We start from the raw sequence: 22,755 nt of genomic DNA on the forward strand, positions 1-22,755 counted from the left end.
AAAGTCTCATTGAGATCAGGATGTTTGACAAGAACTGATCTGTACAACACGTGTGAGCAGGTCTGAAGGCACAAGTGTTCATAGCTGCTCCCAATGGCCTCACTCACAGGCACAGTGAAAAGCCTGCTGTCACAGAGAGGACACGTCACCATGGTTTAAATAAGGAGAGGACATTTTTACACAGTGTCTCCTGAAGACATTCATAGAGCTACACTCAGCTGCTGAGCTGAACAGGGACACAAATATTTGTGGAAGCAATGAAAACAGAGCAGAGAGAGAAGTTCAAACCCTGGCTCCTTTCTCAGCTCCACACAGCCGACCAATCACTGAGCCCACTGGGTGTCAACGTCCCACTGTGTCTTTGTCACAGGGACACAAACTGTGGGACACAGACCCCCCCCTAAGCTGACATCCACCAGGAAGGTGGGGCCAGAAATCCCAGAATGCAATGCTGGAACAGCAGATTCAAATGTGTGAGCAGAGAGTGTTGGATGAAGCTGAACTTGCTTTGGACCAAAGACACATGACTGGAATGTGATGAAATGTCTCATTCAACACACTGCACATGTGCTGAATGTCTGCAGCTTCTCAAACTCTCAACACAAACTTCAGTCACACTCAAAACATCAGAGGCTCAAACTATTATTTCACACAATATGAAAGATTTCATTTGAAACCTTAGTGAACACTTTGAAAACTTTCTTCCAAACTGTTAAACCTGAGTGTGAATGTGGGACTTTTTGAAGGAGATTTGAGCTCAGAGATTTGATGCTGATCCACACTGAGCATCTTGTTCAGCTTCATATTTCAAACTCATTGAATGAAGATTCAAAATCCAACACTTGCTAATTGACTCTTTACTTTGGAACAATTTCATCTTCACCTTCAGTTGACTTTTATATTTCTTCACATACAAAGCAAATATTCCACATTAAGACAGAAAGAAATGTTTCTTCACTCTTTGCTTTATGATCTGTGATGTTTATAGTGACTGAAGTTAATGAGAGCTGTGTTTGACTTTTAGTATCTGACTGTTTTTAAGCTGCATCCTGTTGGTTCAGGTGTTTGGAGTTTCCATTTTCCAAACTTGTACATTCTCAACCTTCTTCAGCTCTGAACAGATGATGAAACACTCAACGCTTTCAAGCAGGAACTTTGTCTCCTAAACTCACATCTTTTATTCTTTATTCAGGTTGAGGGGCTGCAGGTTGTCAGAGATCAGCTGTGCTTCTCTGGCCTCAGCTCTGAAGTCCAACCCCTCCCATCTGAGACACCTGGACCTGTGGGGAAACAACCTACAGGATTCAGGAGTGAAGGATCTGTCTGATCTTGTGCAGAGTCCAGACTGTGGACTGCAGACTCTGAGGTCAGTAGAGGGTTGGAGTCAGTCCATGCTGCTTTCAGCTGTATTGTACTAAACACAGTTCGTATCAAAGCAAAGATCCAGTGTCTCCTTTAAACCTCCAACCTTCTCAGTGGCTGCTTTCCTCATTGAAGCTGTGAGAGGAGAACGGGGACAGGCCTCAGGATGGGACAGAAAGACAGAGACGCAGAGGACAGTCAGCCAATCACAGCAGCCACAAGCTAATTGTGATCTGTTGTAGTTGTTGTTGTTGTTGTGTTCATGTCAACAGTAAGTAGAGCTGGATCACAGCTGACAGCCTCACAGGATGTGTAGAGACAGTTGTCCTCATTGGTCCAACTGTCCTACCATCACATCTAATCTGAGACTGTTTGTTGTCTCATTTCAACACTAAAGAATTGATAAGTTTGATCTTTGTCACAGCTCTGAGATCAGTCTGACTGCAGCCTGCAAATCACTGGCTCTGATTTCAGAGAAGCATCATGACATTTTGTCAGCATGTGGTCTGATACAGAGCAGAACCTCTGCTGAAGTCCAGTGATCACATCTGTATATCTGTCCATCTGTCAGATACTTTCAGTGACAGCCTCCATGTTTATTTGTCAGCTGATATTTCAGAAGCAGATCAGATGTTCATCAACACACAGAGACTCTTTCTTTAAATGGAACATGAGTTGACATGTAACAGCAGTGAATCCATCACTAAACTGTGTGCAGTAATGAAGCCTCATGACTCAGCAGTTTATTTCCACTGTGGACTTGAGTGAAATGTTCAGAGTAAACAGACTTGATGCTAAAAGTCTCTGCAGGTGTGTGAGCTTCCAGCTCAGTGTCTTCACTCCAATACGTTAACATGAGAGCTGAGAGGAAGCTGCTACACTACACAGCTGCTCCACTTCTGCTCTGAACAGGACTGAAGTCCCTGCTGCTCTTTATACTGGATGTGCTGCATCAGTGACTGACAGCTGATGAAGTGAGTCTCTGTAAACACTGATTTATCACCTCTGTTGTCTTCTTCTCTCAACAGCTGGAGGCTGTTGTAAAGGAAAGAGTGAAGAGGACGGTGTGTGTGTTGAGAGAGGACAAGCTGTGTCCTGATGATCCAGAGAGGTTGAAGCAGCAGCAGCTTGTGTGTAGAGAGGCTCTGATTGGTCCATGTTACTGGGAGGTAGAGTGGAGAGGAGAGCTTCATCCAGCAGTGACTGACAGAGGAACCAGAAGAAGTGGAGAAGACTCTCAGTGCTGCAGTCTGAACTGCTCTGAGAACAGCTCCACTGTCAAGTCCACCATCATCCCTGTGTGTTCCTCTGGATCTGAAAGAGAATCATCAGTGTATCTGGACTGCTCTGCTGCTGCTCTGTCCTTCTACACAGTCTCTGCAGACACACTGAGACTCATCCACCTCCTCCACCCTCCACCTGGACTTTGTCTTTTTTATTCATTCACAGATGTTGAACCCAAAGTGATACATCAGATTAATCAGCTCCATCATGTGGTGTGATGGAGAATTGCAGCTAATTTCCACATTATTTTTTCTGTCAGATCTTGGAGGTTCAGAGTTATGCAGTAAGTTGAGGCATCATTATGTGTCTGCTGTACAAAATACAAAAGTCATATATTATTATTCACCATACTTCTTCTTCTTTAGTCCTGATGAACGTTCTGTATATGTTTCAGAAGATCTCCACATTAGTGAGCACAGAGCTGTGTGTCAGCCAGTGCTCTAGAGTTCCCCCTATTGAACACACTCAGGTACTGCAGATAGCATTTAATTCAGAGGGTGAAGAGGCAATCCAATTTTCTGATTGGCTGAGGCTGGTGAATTTTGTGATTGGCCATTTCATTCATGTGAGAACATGACTGGAGCTTGTACAGGAACAAATTCACAAACTGAGGCAGGCAGAACATTTAAACTGGAAAAAACAATGGAGCCTTTCTTCAAATATAATAATTCAATTATACTACAAAATGCATTATAGTATAACATGTTATGAGAATGACAAACAGTAAACAAAGATAAATCACTATCAGTTACTCTGATGCAATTACTTTCACTACAACTGGAAGTAGTATAGATATTACTACTGCTACTACTGCTACAACCACTACAACCACTATGAACTACTTCTAAAAATAACAACAATCATAATTACTATTAATCTTAAAGTTTCTGAGAAATGTAAATAATATACTAGAAGCACTTAAAGACTATTAACATCTGCTTTTACACTGTGTCATTAATACAGAAGATTTTCTCTTCTCATTGAGGCTGTAGTCAGGATTTTAGAAATAGTGAGGTCATGAGGTCAAACTTCCTTTAGGCAATGTTTTTTTTTCTGTAACTTCGATTTTCTGTTTATCTGGATTTTTAAAAAAAATATAACTCATTTATAATTTAATTATCAGGCATGAACTTTCTGTGATTTATTTAAATGCAGCAGTGTGTCCCTGAGTTTTAATGAACCTCTGAATTTCTATATTGTTTCCTGTGTGTATTGAATTGAATGGTTTAAAGGCTGTTTCCTAACACTAATAATAAATCCAATAATTATTCTGACAACCTGCTGGAAAGTTCTTTAAATTCTAACATAATTCAGCACCACTATCAATGACAGTTAATGCAGTTCAATCAATACCTGTCTCACTCAATGCAAGGAAACAATTATGTGGACATTGCAACCAGGGGAGAGGACACACTAGACTTAATGTCTACAAATAACAAGGACTCTTACAGAGCTGCTGCCCTCCCCCATGTTGGTAACTCTGACCATCCAGCTGTTACACTCACACCAGCTTACAAACCCAGAGTGAAACAGGTCGAGCCAGAGGTCAGACAGGTTAGAGTGAGACCACTGCTTTGAGACCAGTCAGTGGGACATTTTCAAAGAGGCAGCAACATATGACAATGTTTCTGACCTCCAGGAATATACTGTGTCTGTCACTGACTACATTAATAAATGTATAGATGATGTGACAGTGGTCAAAATCATCAGGAGGCGAGCCAACCACAAACACAAAAAAGTTTGCTCTCTGCTGAGAGCCTGGAACTCTGCATATAAATCTGTGAATAAACCTGTCACAGGGATCAGAGAGGGGACGCGGCTGTACACACAAAAACTGAACAGCTGCTTCATGTGCGATAAAGATCCACATCGACTGTGGAAGGGTTTTCAGAATATCACTGACTACAAGGCCCCTCCCTGAACGGTACGCCAAAACAACTGCTCTCTACCAGATGAACTAAACACCTCTTATGCACAGTTTGAGGTCAAAAGCACCATCCAGGCACAGACGCTCCCACTACCATCCAGAGACCAGGCATTCCAGTTGTCAACTGCTGAAGTGAGAAAGGCCTTTGCCATGTTAGTCCACGTGTCACCGAGTAGAGGAACTGTGGTAATATAACACTTTTTTCGTCTCTGTGGGGAGCAGGCACATCAAACAACAACACTCAGAGGAAGGCTCAGTTAAAAAAATATAAATACCTTTATTACAAATGTAAGTTAAAACACAATGGGTAAAACCAGAGTACTCCAGATACTTGTATGAAAAAAAGTCCTGCAGGTTGTCCACCTGACCAGATGGGGGTGTAGAGAGTCCCCGGGGCCACAGGTCCCTGCGTGGCCGTTGGGTGGTAGCTTGGGGGAAAGGGGAAACAAAAAAACACAGGGCAACTATCAGGGTGGTCAGCGGTCCATCGATCTTTATATGAGGTATCTTAGTCCCAGAAACAAAATTAAGAAATCTTCTGTGGAGTAAGGGCGAATACTAATAAAAATAAACTATAGGGAATAAGGATAACAATCAAACCCAAGAAAAACCAACACAAAACAACTCAAGCCTTTAAAGTACTGTTACACTGCAAATAAACCCACTCCAACTCACTAAGGCCCGATCCACAAGATTTCTAAAATAGTTCAGGGAGAAAGGCCTTAACCCTGACACATCGAAGCTGTCTCAAAATGTCCCAAGTTATCCCACCCCAAGAACGGAAGAAATAATTTATCGTAGGCAACACGGCGTCACACACTGCTACTTCAGTCGGTGTATATAAAGAATGAAGAGGTACTTAACCGCAGGAGGGGTGGAACGCGTCCCCACCCCTCCACTTTCACCCGAGGCTTCCCCCTCTCGCAACGTGCGTCTGTGGCGTGATGGCGGCCTGGATCCCCACTTGGCAGCGGCGCACACGACTCGACCGGGACGCTCCTCTCGCGCTGTTCACCGGACTCTTAGGCCAAGATGGCGTGGCGACAAGCTGCCGGCACTCGTACGCAGTGTCCTCAGCCGCTTCTCCTCCCGATCAGCTCAGCTGTTTCTTCCGCCTGCTGCCCGCGTTCCCCGCTGTCCGCGTCTCTGTAGCAAGAGAACAAACTCGCCTCTCGCGCCACACACACACCTGTCTCTTATCCCGTTCCCAATTACTTCCGGTGGCTGCGCACGCACCCTCTCAAACACACATAGACACACTTAGAGACACACACACACGCTCACACTTAGTCACCCTGTGACACACGTAAGGCGGCAGGACCTGACAACATCCCTGGAGGAAGTCGTACCCACCTGCCTTAAAAACGCCACTATTATTTTGGTCCCCAAAAAGTCAGATCCAGCCTGCCTGAATGACTTTCATCCAGTGGCCCTCACACCAATTATGACCAAATGTCCTGAGCAGCTGGTTTTGAAATATATTAAGAACAATCTCCCAATAAACCTGGACCCCCTTCAATCTGCATAAAAAATAAACCAATCCACAGAGGACGCCATCTCCACCATATTCCACCACACACTGTCACACCTGGAGAGGAAGAACACCTACACCAGAGTCCTTTTCATCCACTTCAGCTTTTAATTCAATCACTCCACAGCAGCTGGTGGAAAAGCTGAGGCTGCTAGGTGTGGACACTGCAACCTGCTTCCTGACAAAGCAGGAATTTACTAAATTCCACACAGGTAATTCACTTCACAAATTAAGTTTGTCAACATAATGACCACTGAGGGAGGTCAGTGCAGTGGAGTGATGAACCTGTTCTTAAGAGCCACAGACCGGAGGTGGGGTGATGACGTGATAGCTGTCAGGTGCGCAGAATTGAGGGGAATGGGAAGTAGGTCACTAGCCTGGCCTGAACACACATACACACACAAGACACACAATACAGGTGGAGAAGATAGATGGGGACAAATGACACACCCCAGGGAGGGGAACACAAAGGATCCATGAGGTTCTGAAGGCCCTTGTCCCAATGATGAACATCCAGGAGTCTCCAAACAGTGAATGCAGGATGATCATACACAAGCTGGTGGATGCTGCTCCTGAGTTTGCTCCTGTGTTCACTCCCCTGTGTTCAGTTCCTCGTGTTTCTTTGGATTCACCTCTTTTGCTGTTTTGGTTTCAGTAAGACGTCTTAGTTGCCTTAAGTTTATGTTTTTGAATTTTCCCTACGTGGACACGTTTTTTTTTAGTTTTGTTTCCTGGCTGAACAGACTCTGTAAGACAGTGACTTTTGTTATTAAAATATGCTCATTAATCAGATTGCCTGGGTCTTTTTCTTCTGTTCTGGACTTTTTGTTGATATTCTGTCTCTCCCTGTTCAAATAAACCTACCATAAAAATAATGGACTGTCCATGTCTCTGTAAGGGGGTAAACTTACAAAATCAGCAGGGGATCAAATAATTATTTACCCCACTGTAAAACAAATGCTCTCAGCAGAGTCACAGGTAATCAGCTGGGGGTCTGGTGTGATGGAAACCACTGGAATGGAGTCACCAGAAATCGACGGAGGAGCTCTTTATTCAGGACAGAGACCAACAGCAGAGGAAAGTAGAGCTCCAAGAGTCATTAGCATCAGAGAACAAGTATCACACTTTACTGTGAATCATCCACTGCTGGAGGTCACAGCTCAGAGTGGAGAGAGAGCTGTGTAATGTGCTGTCAGAGTCAGAGCTTAAATCAATACACATCTTTTCTGAACTGTATCCTGATACTGGATGGATGGAAAGTCACATTTGCACTTTCAGACTTTCTACTTGTTTTGTAACTGACAAGAGTCTGTGGAAAATCATGATGCAAAGAGGAAGAACCATAATAACTCTACAAACCCTCTGATCATCCCAACAGCAAATTCACTAATGGACCAGGGTTCACACATTTACAGTGTGAACCATGTGTGAATACATTACACCATCACACTGAAGCTCCACTCTAGCAGATGAAAAGTAGCAGCTGACCTGCAGCATGTGGACAGAAGGAGGAATATATCTGTCTACACCCTGCAACAGTAGAGACGAGAGACGAGGCTGCAGTGCAGGAGAACTGGACTTCGGATCTGGGAAAAAAGTGTAGGATGAAAATAAGAGATCATAGAGAGATGATTGTGCAGCTGTGATTTCATCAATTTGAAGTAACACTGAAAAAATGGAACCATATGAAAAAAATAAAAACTGTAAACAGTGATAATTGTAGTTGTGTACAGTTCAGCTGCTGCTGTCCTTGGTGCTGAATTCACCAACCCAGCTGAATGGTCCTGAGTGAACAGTGAACACATGAATATCTCTTTGACCAAAAGCAGCTTCAGTTCCTGCAGACAGTCCCTATGAGGAGTAGTAGTTGAGTAGTTGATATTGCTGTGATGGGATTCCATCTAACCTTTGCTTTGCTTCTCTTGCTGCTGGCATGTTATTATGAAAACAGTTTTCTTCCTTCTTCTTCTGAGCCTAAAATACAAATGAGCAGTGGGATGGAAACAGGTGGAGAATGTAAATAAACTCTACAAACACAGTCCACCTGTGCCACAAGGTCTCATGGGTGGAAGCTTCACAGATGGAAACAAAAGTGAGAACAAAAATACAATAAATTACAAATATAATAATAGAAAATGTAACTGGAAGTAGCAGTGTCTCTTCTGTGTGAGGGCAAAGATCCAATGAGCAAGTGAAGCCCACAACATGTAGAGACATTATGGAAACAGCAGGTGGACAAACGTGCACTTTTGTATCTGTGAAGTTCTTTGTTCTTTCTATCCTGTGACAGTGTAAATAAAAAGTTGTGTTGAGTAAATGTCCATCATTTACACTTTACTGTGTTGGACAGTAAATAATAATAATAATGTTTCTTCTGTAGATGTTCTCACTGCAGCTGGAGGGAAGAATAAAAAGTAAAGAAACAGCTTCAGTGGCTCTGACAGAACTAAGTGGAATAAATCTGCTGTCACGCTTGTTTGCACACAGATAACTGGCTTTATCCAATGAGACCAACTAGACTGTCTTCACTTTGACCTCTGACATATACTGGAACACCACTGTATATATGGGACTAATCAGCTCCTGTAGATACACTAGAAGGATTTTAGACTGAAGACATATTTTTATAATATCATCATATGTCAAAAGTGGAAAAAATGCACTAATATTATTCACACAAATAATATAGTTTTTCTTAATGTGCCAGTTTTCCATTTGAGCTGTCGTCTTCACATTTGTCCTCAGTTCATGTTTTTAGAATTATAAAGGCAGATACTTGAGTCTGACTCTGATGTTGTTTCCTGCATTAATCAGCTCATCTTCTGTCTTAAGGAAAATACCATGTATTTAAACTACACATGGTCAGTGTCAGTGAACATCACACAGCTTTAATATGTGATAAAAGAACTTTTTTTTCCCCCTCTGGACATTAGACAGTGTCCACTGTGACTGTCCAGTATGAATGTTTAACGGTGCAGAGACAGAATAACACAGAGACAAACTGCTGGCTAAGAGACAGAGGACTCACACACAGTCTCTTCCTCTCTGGATAAAAGTTCCGGTAGGGGTCGCTAATGTCCGTGTGAAAGCAGCAGAAGAAGCAGTGACAGAGTCTCCAGCTCTTGTGTTCATCAGCAGCGTTCACACTGGGATTTCTTCCTCCGCTCGGCTTCATCTGCAGCGCTTTCTCTTCTGGAAATGAACCGCTGGACACGGAGCTTCGTCGGGAAGAGCGCGGAGCTTTTGCAGCTGATTAAAGGACACCATGCTTTACTTCTGGATACACACCGTGTGGATCCCCGCCGTCGCTTTCCTCTTTGGATTTCAAGGCAGCGGATCGTTTCACTCTTTTCATCTCATGTCCTGGCGTTTTCCACTAGGAAACACCGGAGCTGAGAGGGAAATTCCAGCTACCGTGGATGTTTATTGTGCGTGTGTCCGTCTGATGCTGACTCGAGTTGTGAAGGTCTGTGAAGTGACGTCCCTTCCTGAAAACACCTGACATGACAGAGAGGTCTGCGCTCCTCACGGCGAAGCCTCTGACTTTCTGCTGCTTCCTGTTACAGCAGAGCTCTGTTTGCTCTAAATGAAGTTAGTGATGAGTGGAGCTGAGCCGAGCTGACAGCAGTCTTCATGTACAGTAGCAGTGTGTGACACAGAGAGCAGAGCAGCCTCAGAGGCTGATGGTACAGCTGACAGCTTCAGTACAGTCTCCTCTCAGCACAGTAGTAGAGTAGTGCAGAAACATGTGGAGCCTGTTGGACTGTCTCCACTGCTGGACTTATTTCTGAGAGCTGGTCTCTCTGATGAAATGTGTGTGTGTGACATTTGTATTAGGCCGTATGCAAGTTAGCTCGTGTGTATTGTTAAATAGCTGTAAATACCAAACCTAACCACAGAGTGGACTCTGGATACAAACCCCAGTCTCCCACCTCCACTGCTGTTAATAAACTTCATTACCTCATTCATTCAGAAAATCTGTTTCCTCTGAACATCATCCAGCCACATTATGTTTCACACATAATGGATTTACTACAGTTTAGTGTATTTAGTGTATGTGGTTGTAGTGAGCGAGGGAGTGAGAGAATGAATACAGGAAGACAGATGGATCAACACGGTGAACAAAACATACAGGTGTACAATGACAGTGTTGTGGTAAAGCTGAGTTACAATCCAATATCATAATACAGAGAGGGAATATATACTTCATTAAAATGAGCAGTGAAAGAGCACAGACGAGTCACATCAATTCACTGAACTCCTCCTGTCACAGTCACAGAATAATGATCACATTACTATAGAAACTTCTGGATAAATGATGGAACAGTTCGTCATTTTCTCCGACCACTAAGAAAATGTTTTTCTTCGAATCTTGAAAATCTTTAAAACGAGTTTTGTGAGAAAAAAAAAGGGAAAAATGACAGAAGAAATTTTCTCCTCTCTCTTCAAAAGCTTTCAAGAGTCATCATGAAGAAATAAAGTACATCATTGTGTTTAATAGTGAACTGGAAACAGAGCCTGTAAATGACAGAGTCAAACTGGCTCTTGTGGTGTAATTGTGGTCATAATAATAAAATTCTACAGCTGCTGCAGTGAGAACTTTTCCTTCATCCTTCTTTTCCATCAAGATGTCAAGATGAGTTTGCCAGATTTTGTCAATTTTGTCAGTGAACTTCCCAGAACCTTTTCAGTCTATGAACCTTTAAACATATCAGCTCTCTCACACTGACTGAGGCTGAATTCTGAACAGCTACAAGATTTGGAGCTTAGTGACCATCATCAAAAGACAAGGAAACAGAAGAAAGGAAACATTTCAAAGAATGAATGCACCATTTCCTCATATGAAATAGTTTCACTGCTTAATAATTAAGATCCTTCAACAACTAGGACTTAATACAGTCCTGTAGATGAGCTGCATGGAGCAGAAAACAAGAATCAGAGCTGAGAGTCTAAAGTGGCAGAGTTAAACTTCCAAACTTACTCTGTCCTCACAGTCATCAACAGTTTTCCTCCTACACTCAAAACACTGCAAATGAACACTCATCCAAATGCATCACATGCCACCTCAAACACATCAACATATTTTAGATTCCAGGAAGAATTCTCAGCAGCCTAAATTTACTCCACAGTGAGGAAATCACTGATTGTTTTACTGTTCCTTAACCAAAGAGGGTGAACATGAACACAGCCTGAAATGCTTCATGCAACAGCTGATCCAGCTTTAAGTCCTACGACTCATTCTGGAGATTTACTACAGGACATAATTGTATTGCACTGGAAATGAACTAAAAATCAAGGCTCAAAGCCAAAAGGAGATTTGAACCTAGTGTTCAGTATAAGACACAAGTGGACTCAGTGATAGGTAAATGTAAGAAGGCTGAAACTTTAAAGCACAATAATAAGTAGATGATTGTAGAAGTGGAAACAGTGTGTGCTGGTTAGTTTGCATTGGACTGGGAGATTATTTCTCCTGAGTCTTAAACTGTGCTTCTTTGTTTTTGGGCCAAATCTTGAGAGATGATGAAAATGATTCACACATTGGAAATAAGTTTTTACCAACACATCAAACTGTTTCCTGTTCACAGCACTTAAAGTGAAGTCCTCCATCAAGTATCATAATACATCACAGACCTGACCTACAGTACATTGATGTAACTTCCTAAAATAACACACAGCACTCTCCACTTTGTGCTGTGACATCCAACTCCATCATTTCCATTAGAATTTCTTTAGAAAGGATCTTGTTGCAGACAGTACAGACTTCCTAGAAATCCTTTCCTTTAACACAAACTACAGAGCATCACACCAAAACAAAGTTAAGAAGCTGAGCAACCATGAGAATATCTCACAGTCATGATCAGCATTAAAAAAAAAACAATACTGTCCATGAATGATAAGCACACAATCAAACCACCGGGCTTATGGGTATGATTACTTGCCGTCACAGTTTCATAAACATATCATTTGGACAAAACATTTCAAAACATTAACTTCTAAACTAAACACTGACATGAACTACTAACATGTACTGACTTACTGAAAACCTTGGAGCTGATCTGGACTTTCCTGTAGTTTCCTCTTGTCCTTGTAACAGCAGTAGCTCCTCCCTTCCTTGTCAATAATTGTGCAGAAATATCTGAGTGCTTCTTTCTTCCTAAATCATGAGCAAGTCCTGTCCAGTCCAACTGTCTCTGCTCCTGTTTGACTTCTGAACTTGTCTCTGGCTGTGTGTCCACTTACTGCAGCCTCTGACATCAGACTGTAGAATGTTGAAACATCAAAGGCATCAAAGGACAAAAACTCTCTCTCTCTCTCTCTCTCTCTCTCTTTCTCTCTCACACACACACACACATTCTCGTCTTAATATAGTTGTGAGGACACGTTGCCATAAGTCATTCCCTTGCCCCTTAACCTAACCTTAACCATCATAACTGAAAGCCTAACATTAACCAAAACATAACCCATACTAATGATATTGAACCTTCTCAAAAATACCAAATGAATTACAACAATAATCACTCAGGACCATTCAGCTGGGTTGGTGAATTCAGCACCAAGGACAGCAGCAGCTGAACTGTACACAACTACATGTACTAACACACAGCAAATTCACAAAGTACTAAAATCTGGAGTCAGGCAAAAAAGTGTGAAAGAGTTACATTTCTGGAGTTTATTGTATAACTCTGACTACAGTTTGTGTTGAGGTGTACACCCAGGCCGAGTTGAATTTTGGAGTTTATTCCCTGGTGTTCAGGATCTGGTTTTAACTCTGTCCCTGGAGTTCACGACGCATTTTATCGCGGCATGAGCAGCACAAGGAACGTCGTCACAAGGCTGGTAAGAACATGATTTTTATCAGAAAGTACTTTAAATGTGTGATATTTTGTCATTGTTCTCACTTTATCTACTTACATAGTACCACTAATGACTGCGAACTTGATGTTGAACGTAACCCCATTGCTTTTACTCCATTATTTAGAGCAAGTAGCTCCCGCAGCATTAGTTAGCTAACTGTCCTTAGCTGCCATTGTGGAGCTGTTAGCTTTCACTCAAACGTTAATGTCGGCCATACTGTCTGTGGCGTGTGATGTGTCTGTATGACGGTAATGACAAACTGTTTGATAAGCTTCACAAATTAATGACGACGCGCATCTTGAAGGTAATTAATACTGTTTTGGAAATAACCATCCAACAATGCAACCGCATGTCGGTGTTTTAAGAGAATAATTTCCGGCTCAACGGCGCGGACGCAGCTGAAAAGTCAGTTTTGGCTAACATGCTAACAGTTGAGCTTATAAACTGTAGCCTTGCTGTTTTGAACAGCGGTGAGAAACGTGTATTTTAACAGTGTGTAGTTGGGATAAACTTTAACTTGAACATGTTATTCTCAGACATATGACATTTTCTTCCTTTATGTCAAACAGACATGTTGATCAAAGTACAACATGGAGGGAAGAAGAAGGACATTAAACTGGAAGAGGCTTGCTTCTCAGATTTTCTCAGTGCAGGTCAGTCAGATGTTTAGTATTAAATGAATAAAGATGTAAACATGTTGTAACGTGGAGTTGTTATGGTATAGTCCAGCAGAAGTTTCTTATCCCAGAGACTACAACACTGAAAGTCACAGATCAACAGGGAGCAGAGGTGGATGAGGATGTTTCAAAGATCTGTGTTTTTTCATCTACAGTGATGATGGTAGGACATTTAAACATTCATATTTTGCTGCACTTATATTTTGAGAGACTTGTATCTTGACACAGACAAAAATATGTGATTGTGAGAAGTGGATGATAAGAATTCCAAAGTACAGTATTTAATCAGTTCATATTAAGCTGAATGTGTTGTCTGCATTTCAGTCCTCCCATCTACTGAAGCATCTATGAACCTGGCTGATCGTTCAGACCTGACAGAATATGTGACCCTCACTACTTGTGGTAAGCAGAGTTATAGGTAATGGTAATGTTTTGTCTTGAGACAGGTAATATCCAGCCAGGTCTGTGATATAGTTTTAATGTGCTGGACTTTAGATTTTATTTGCCTTATACTTGTGTGTGTGTGTGATCTTCAGATCTAAGTGTCCTGCAGCAAGGGTGTGAAGGCTCCTCCTCTCCAAGTCTGACAGATACACTGTCAGTCTCAGTCACTTTAAGCAGAGACACAAGTGATTCTGGATGCCAGCCTTTGATGGACAGTGTGCTTGCAACTTGTATACAACTAGATTTGAATCATTGTTTATTAGAAATAATTCTTAAAAAACTGAAAGTTGCCCTGAATGAAGGATCTGACACTGCTGATGAAGCAGGTACAGTTATCATCAGAATAGTAATGCAGTTATGTGAGTCGTCCAACAGTCGTCAGTTTATTGTGTTTTTATTGATTTATTTTACAAAAGCATCTCTGAGTCTAAATAGGCCACTTAAGTCTGCAGTTAAGATTCAGTGTGAGGGCTGAACATTGCTTTGCTCTGCAGCACAGATTTATAATGACTGGGCCATTAATAGTTGTCATATGTGTATATGTTTAAGATCATAGTAAAACCATTAGAACAATGCACAGAGCAATATCATAAACACACTACTTAATATATATAATGAGTGTAAAAGTACTTTTCACTCTGTCCCCAGAGTGGGACAGCAACATGGCTTCTCTTCTGGTGCTGCTTCATCTTCTCACTCCACAACCAGCTGGAAGAAAGCGTCCCACAAAGATCAGCGTCGGAGAGACAACGGATCATCTGGTAAAATTTCAGAAGGTTTGTCAAAACTTCCAAATACTGTAGATGTTGCTGAGTTTTAGAAACACATTTTTGTAAACATATTTCTCTTGTTTCAGTCATCCCAAAGCCCTGAGAATCATCTCCTGACCACTGAAGGAACCCATCAGCCATATCTTCTTGCCACAGAAACTTCAAAGACCCAGGTTTTCACCTTTTATATTGTCTTGGACAAAAAGCTTCTGTCATGTCAGTCATGTACATCCTTTGGTGCTTTTGATGAGCTGTTCAAGTCACATTTTGTTTTCAGTGTGAAGTATGATGACGCTCTCTCCAGCCTGTACACATTTCTGCAGACAGCTCTGTACAATATTGATACAACTGAAGAATCTCCCAGAGTAAAAGAGCTCAGAGCAAAGCTGTTAAACAAACCATAAGTAGCTTATTTAGCCAAAATGTTGAGATGTTTCCTCTGTAATTCATCCTTTGGTTCAGTGTTGCTTTTGTTCAGGAACCTCAAATGAATTCATGCCATGTATCCAGGTAAAAGTCTCTCTAGTTATTGTGGATTCAGGAGACATCTCATTAAGATCCACAGCTCCATTGATAACACAAGTGTGTCTAACCAGATCCCTTTCAACAACGACACAGAGACAGTAAACAATTCTCAGTCTGTAACTGATGAAATACTTCATCTCATTTCCAAAATACTGAAGCAGGTCCTTCAGGTTCTACTCACAACAAAGACATGTGCTTCAGTTATAGCCAAGCTTTTGGGGAGTGGTGAACCAAATACTGTAGTTCTTTATACAACTGGAAATGTAGAGGAGTTTGTCAAGCAGGTTATCAAGCAGCTATCAGTGGGAATGCCTGTCCTCACACAGGCACCCTCCCCCCTCCAGCCACATACACCCACCTTCTCACACACACACTTACACGCAGACAGACAGACACACACACACACACATCCCTGGTGACAACCACACAGAAGACAATCAACACTGACAGCATTCCATACACTGGACTGCACTAAGCTGCACTTTATCACTTTACTTACTTTGTGTTCTTTTTTAAGTATTTGTGTTATTTATATGTGTGCCTTTAAGCTGAGATTCGTTATGCTCCCATAATGACAATAAAGACTCTTGAATCTTGAATCTTAAAAACAGTTGAGTCTGGTCCAGTTAAAATGTGTTCAGTTGAAACACTGGATTTTTCTGAAGATATAACAGCATCTCTTCACCTTGATTCTGAAGCCATCGTCTGTGTCACACAGTGGGTGAAATGCTGTGGAGCTGAGTATCGTGTTGGACTCTTTGTGTGCACTGGTACTGATGAAAACATGCCACTGTTCAGCAAGGGAGTTGAGGAGCAGAACAGCTCTGCGAATGTTGTTCTTCTCCTCTGAGTCCTGCATGTGCTGTCCTCAGTGTCTGCTGCTCACACACTGTTCAGTAATCTAAGTGAAAGTCCAATGATTTAGGAGCAGACCTTGTCTGTGCTCTGCAGATGGTTCCTGTTCTGAAGAGAGATGGAGTGCAACCAGCAGGTTATAGAGAATGTCATGACACTCTCTATGAAGGAGTGACAGAATGTCCTCAGAATGGTGCTGTTGACCCCAAAGGAGTTAAGTTTCCTCAGTAGGTACTGTTGCTGCTGGCATCTTCTGAGGATCTCCTCAGTGTTAGCAGTGAAAGTGAAGGAGTTGTCAAATATTGTTCCCAGATATTTGTAGTCCTCCACTATCTCTATTGGCCTCCCGTGGATTGTGCTGACAGATGTTGTAGCCAGCTCCCTCTGCTTTCTAGAGAAGGTCACCACCATCTCCTTTGTCTTCTCCACATTCAGCTCCAGTGCAGAGTTGTCGCACCAGTCCACAAACTGCTGGAGTGCTGGGCCAGGGTGGTGAGAGCAGCCTGAGAGCAGGGACAGGAGAACTGTGTCATCAGCGTATTTAACCAGATGACACTCTGGGTGGGTGGACCTGCAGTCATTGGTGTATAGAATGAAAAGCAGAGGAGAGAGGACACAGCCCTGAGGGGAACCGGTGGAGGTGAAGATGAGGTCTGAGAGGTTGTTATTGACCAGCTCTCTCTGTGATCTGTTGGTCAGGAAGTTTATGACCCAACGGATTAGTTGCTCCGGCAGGTGGAAACGGTGGTGTAGTTTCTCTGCAAGGATGTGTGGCTGCAGGGTGTTGAATGCAGAGGAGAAATCTGGAACAGCAGCTGCAGCACGCCTCCCAGCTGCTCTGCACAGTGCCGTAAGACATGTCCACTGATATTGTCAGGACCAGGTGTTGTGGTTGTTTTGGTCCTCTTCAGAGCTCTTACTACCTCCACTGTGCTGAAGGATAATTCCACTTCAGCATTAGTGAGGGAGGAGATAAAGGTTTCTGTTTTGGAGGTGTTGTCTGTTTCAAATCTGGAAAAGAAGGAGTTGAGGTCATTGGGGAGGGACGCTGCGCTGCTGCCTTCCACCTGGACGGTCCTGTGAGTGGTGTGTATTTACAGCAGCCATGTTCTTAATCCCCTGCCAAGCTGAGCGTAGATTTCCTTCAGTGAATTTATTCTCCACCTTAGTCTTATACTCTGTCTTGGCTTTTCTGATGGCAGCTTTCACCTCTCTGTTCATCTCCTTTTTTCAGATTCAGTACCAGTGAAGAAGATTCTTTTTGTTGAGGATTTCCTTGAACTCTTTGGTTATCCAGGGTTTGTTGTTGGGGAAGATGGTGACCTGTTTGGAGGGAATGATATTGTCCACACAGAAAGAAATGTATGACGACACGGCATCCACTTGCTCTCTGATGTCACTGGTGGATGCCAGGATGTTGTCCCAGACTGTGGTTTCAAAGCATCTCTGCAGAGTGGCAATGCTGTCATTAGTCCATTGCTTGATGTTTTTGACTGTCCTCTCTATTCTCCTTATGACCAGGATGTAGGCTGGTGCCAACAGGATGGTGTGGTGGTCTGTGGAGCCCAGAGGAGGAAGAACAATAGACTTATATGCATTGGGGATAGATCCATAACATTTATCCAGTGTTTTCTTTAGTCGGGTCGTGCAGTTGATGTACTGCTGAAATCCTTTCAGGGATTTGTCAACTGTGCAGTGATTGAAGTCACCCAGTATGAATTTAGAAGAGTCTGGTGACGTGAGTTCTAGTCTGTTTACAGTGTCCTTTATGTGTTCAGCAGCTGCAGTTGCATTTGCTCTGGGATGAATGTAAACCAGGATGAATAAGAGCTGGGGGAATTCCCTTGGAAGATAGAAGGAGCAAAGACAGACGGACAGAAGCTCAATGTCTGCATTGCACAGCTCCTCTCTGACGACGACCGTGGAGCACCAGCGTGTGTTTATGTAGAAACACACACCTCCGCCATGTAGCTTCCCGGTGCGTTCTGTGTCCCGGTCGAGTCGGATCCGGGGGCAAAGCCGTCGATGTGCAGCGTGTCATCACTGTCATTATTGCTAAGCCAAGTTTCTGTGAAAGCGAGCACTGATGCAGTTCTATATCCGTGCATGTAGTTAACATCGGCCTGCAGCTCGTCCACCTTGTTGCTCAAAGAACGCACATTCACCAGGATGACAGATGTGAGCGCACAATATCTGTGTTTCTCCCTCTTCAGTCTAGCTCTAATTCCGCCCTTTTTCTTCCCCCTCCTGGTTACCTTCTTTTTCGTGTTGTTTGTGGAGTCAATGTCCCATCGGATTTCCTCAGGGAATGTGTCTTTGTCAGTGGGCTCGATGGAGACAGACAGTTTGTGGTTTGCCAATATCGTGTCCGCTGATAATCACAAAAATACAGAAGCAGAGTCCATAATAATCCACAGTTGGCCATGTTGCGATCCTTGGTTTGCTCAGAGCTCGTTGTAATCCGTGGGTACAGACATTTTATTATGCAGTAATATGTTGTTTACAGTGTTTTGTGCAATTTCACTAATGTTTTTCATTGACATTATTTGCTGCCTGTGTGCTGTTAAATTTTACAGTTTTAAGACAGCAGTTATTTCAAAGTGTCATGTATTGAATTTTTCAATGTATTTTTCACAAATAAAAGCCAAAAAAAAAATCAACAGGATGGTGTTTGGTGGTCATTTTCTCATAAAACTGAATAATGTAATAATGAATAAATTTTAATTCTGAAAACTGTAAATGAAACACATTTTGAGTGTGAGGTGTCAGCACTGGAGAAGAGTTAATATTGAAATTAACTAAATTTTAGAGTCACACTCAGTGAGGGATGAGTATTTTAACACCAGGAGGAGTTCAAGTTAACTCTGTTTCAGAGTTAAAAATTCAGCTCCGGGAACAGAGTTATTTTAACTCACAGAGTTTATTCCAGAGGCTAAAATTAGCTGTGTGTGCAGTATTTCCAGCTTTACACATGAACTTCTACAAAAATGAACACTTCTGTAGTGATGAAGAAAAGTGTCCATGTAACATTTAGGGCTTGACCATGGTTCCTGGCCCCTAAACAGGAGGAGCAGAGAAAATGTGGGCCAATAGGAGCTGTTTTAGGGTACTGAGTAAAGTTGATCATTTTGAATCTGATTTCCAGAAATGTCATCTCTATATTGTTTCCAAACCTCTTTGCACTCACCCCACCAGGGATGGCAGCTGAGATGTTCAGATAAACAGAAGTGAACCATGAAGCACGTGCTGGGTTAAACATCATCACTGGCTGACAGATGAAGTCCAGGGTAAGAAAGCTGAGAGCAGAAGAGGAACACATTCACAAAGTGTGATATTAAAGAGAGTCAACAATGAAATCTGCTCTTCACCTGAGCTTCTTTCCACTAACTGCCTCTAGAAGGTGCCAAAGCTCCTGAAGTGCTGATTTGGAAATGTTTCATATTATCTCAGGAATAATATGATGGAAACTTGAAATGATTGTGATGATTGTTTACTGTATAAGTCCATGTAAGAGCTCCTTATTTGTTATTATTTACTAGAGGAAGTCAGGCTGCTTCCTGAACGGAGACAACTATTCACAAATGTACTCAGTGGTTTCATTGTGTTAGGTAATAACTAAGAGTTCATGTTTCATTCTAAACTCCAGTGCCAGCCAATGGAGACAGGCCAATACTGAGTGAATACAATACTGAATACATATGAAGAACTGCAGGATCTGTGCATGAGGACAGGATATTTTCAACTCTTTTTGGACTTCTTGTCTTTTTCCTGTTACCCTCCTTTGCTGATTGTCTGTCTCACCCTAATGTGTGTCACCTCTTGTCAATTAGCCCTGGTGTATTTAAGTTCTTCCCTTGTCTCCTTGTCAGTGTGTCTGAGTCCTAGACTGTGTTCACCAGTGTTTTGTCCAAGTCTGTTCCTGCTGTGTTCTTGTTGTGGTTGTACTTGCTTTTCTCATCCTGGAATCTGTGTTCACCTGCTGTCCTGTCCTTAGTGTTACCTGTTTCCCTGTCTTTGTCACCTTCTGGATTTGTCCTCTGTTCCCTTTGGATTGACTTTCATTTGTTCACCCCAAGTAAGGACTTCAAAGTTTTTAGTTTTGGACATGAGCTTCTGAAGTTTTTCTCCTTCTTGGACGATTTGGTTGTTTAAGTTTTGTTTCCTGGCCTTGGACTTTGATCCAGTGATTTTGAGTTTAATAAAGAGGACTTTAACTGACTCGTCTGTCCGTCTTGGGGTTTCTACACCTGTGTCCTCCCCCTTAGTGTTTTTGGTCACAGCAGTGACTGTAACAGGTCCCTGCTGACCTCTCATTTCATATTTTTGCACTGTGTTTAAATATATGACACCATGTGGACACAATATCATCTGAAAGGATTTTAAACCTCAGGATGAGGCCACTTGAAAGTTTACTGATCCCTGGAACAACATCTGATGCTGTAGCAGATTTTCTCACCTGGTCATCTGCATCTCCAGAGCACATGTCCATCTGACCACTGCTCTCAGCATCTCTCTCCCTCTTCCTGTCTCTCAGTTCTTCCTGTATTGTGACCAGACCCTTTGAAACCCTAGCCCTTGTGTATCTGTCCTCTGTCTACTTGTCTTTTTCCTTTTTCTCTCTGTGATGAAAACTGTGTCACTGCTCACTGGTAGCACATAGTAGGACAGACACTCAGCCCTGTACCCAATCATGGTTCATAACAAATAATTCCCCACTGTTTTCCTGGTGAGTGAACGCACCACACTGGACAAATGTTCATACACCATATACCCAACCCTCACAGTAAAACATAGGAAACACACTACACACCAGCTCTGTTATTTCAAGATGGTTTATTCACTCATATGCTTTTACCAGTGCTGCTGCCATCTTGGTCCTCTCCTTCTCTGTGCCTGGGGGCTGAACCAGAGCAGCTGAAGAAGGCTGCCTTATATAGCGGTAGGAGGAACCTGTACAGCTGCTTCATTGCCATACCAGGTCCCACTGAGTGGGAGGGGGGATTTTGGTTTGGCTTTAATATAATGGATGATATGATGAAGCAGATTCATGTATGAATGAATTATTGAAAAGATTTGTGTTTTGTTGTTGGTTTAATGTGGGACCTGATTATGAAGCTGTGGTGACCAGAGATCTCATTTAATGCATTGATTGTAAATTGGTTGGTCTTGGGAGGAGCTTAGGGTTTATAATGCTCTGGCCAACAAAGCGCTCGAGTGAAAACTTTCCTCAGTGCTCCTGAAGGCTTTTCACATTCTGCAGTGAACACAGACTGTTAATGTATCATCATTTTCTTCTTTTATTTGAAAAGTCATTCTTGGAGGTGTAGGTGTGTAATGGGGGGCACACAATGCTCCAATGCCCCCACTTGGTGACAGGCTCTCTCAAAGTGACTTTATAACCTCTTCAACCACAATGTTTGGATTAACAGATGAAATTCAGTTGCTCCTCTGTGGTCCAACTCAGAGTCTCCAATGCAACACACCCCACTGATCTCTTTACATTATTCATCCAATTCACCTAAACACAAATGAAATAGAGTGAGAATCCTCCAGAGTCACATCAGTTCCCCTGAGGCTCCTTCTCCTCATGCAGTTCTTCAACCCTCCACATTTTTCCATCAACACATGTAAACATGTTAATTGACTGATCGTCTGATCAGATTTGTTTTATTTATTGTTGCTTCTCAGTCTTTAGTGTTGACTGAATAGGAGTCTTCTGCCCTCCAGTGGCCACTGTCAGTAACTACAACTCTGCAGTTGACTTTTAAGATTCATAAAATCGAGGATCAGACTCTTCAGAGTAGTCAGGAGCTTTCTAAATCTGTGAACCTCTGAAAGACAGTTTGACAAGTTTCTATCTTTGTTTTTTCTCAGATCTTTCGGATAAACTGTGACAGCATTTTAGTTTGAACTGAATCAGCTCAGTTGTCTAAAGATTCAGAGAAAGACAAAACACTGATGTTCACAATGATGCTTTTAATGTGAAAGGACAAGATCATGATTAGAATCTTAAAAAGTAACAGTCAGCAACATTTTTCTCCTGTAATAATTGTAGCTTCCATCTTTAAAGGACTGGAAGAGGAAGAAGTTTACAAGGAATCATTTAGAAGAGTTTAACAAATAAAGTGCTTTAATACATGAATCTGAAAAGGTGTGTGTGAGTGAAAGAGACAGACATGTACAGACTGAACTATCTGTTCAACAGTGAGAGAGTTTCTCTAACAGGAGGAGACTCTCTCTGCTACACTCTACACAGAGACACTGAGGAACCAGACCACAACAACCTGAACCCAAGATACAGAGGTTCAGTGAATGTGGTGTTGAAGGTGTAGAGGTGGATCAGTGAGTCAGAGGAGACTCTGTAGAAGGACAGACAGCCAGCAGGACAGTCCACATACACTGCTACTCTGTGAGAGACAGAGGAAGATGTTGAAGAGGAGAACAAAGGTGTCTTTATGTTATTGTGCAAAACAGAGTAACGACCATCAGAGCAGAACAGACTCCAGGACTGATCGTTCCATCCAA

The sequence above is a fragment of the Toxotes jaculatrix genome, chromosome 16 (assembly GCF_017976425.1).
Source record: "Toxotes jaculatrix isolate fToxJac2 chromosome 16, fToxJac2.pri, whole genome shotgun sequence".
In the NCBI taxonomy this organism is placed as follows: domain Eukaryota; kingdom Metazoa; phylum Chordata; class Actinopteri; family Toxotidae; genus Toxotes; species Toxotes jaculatrix.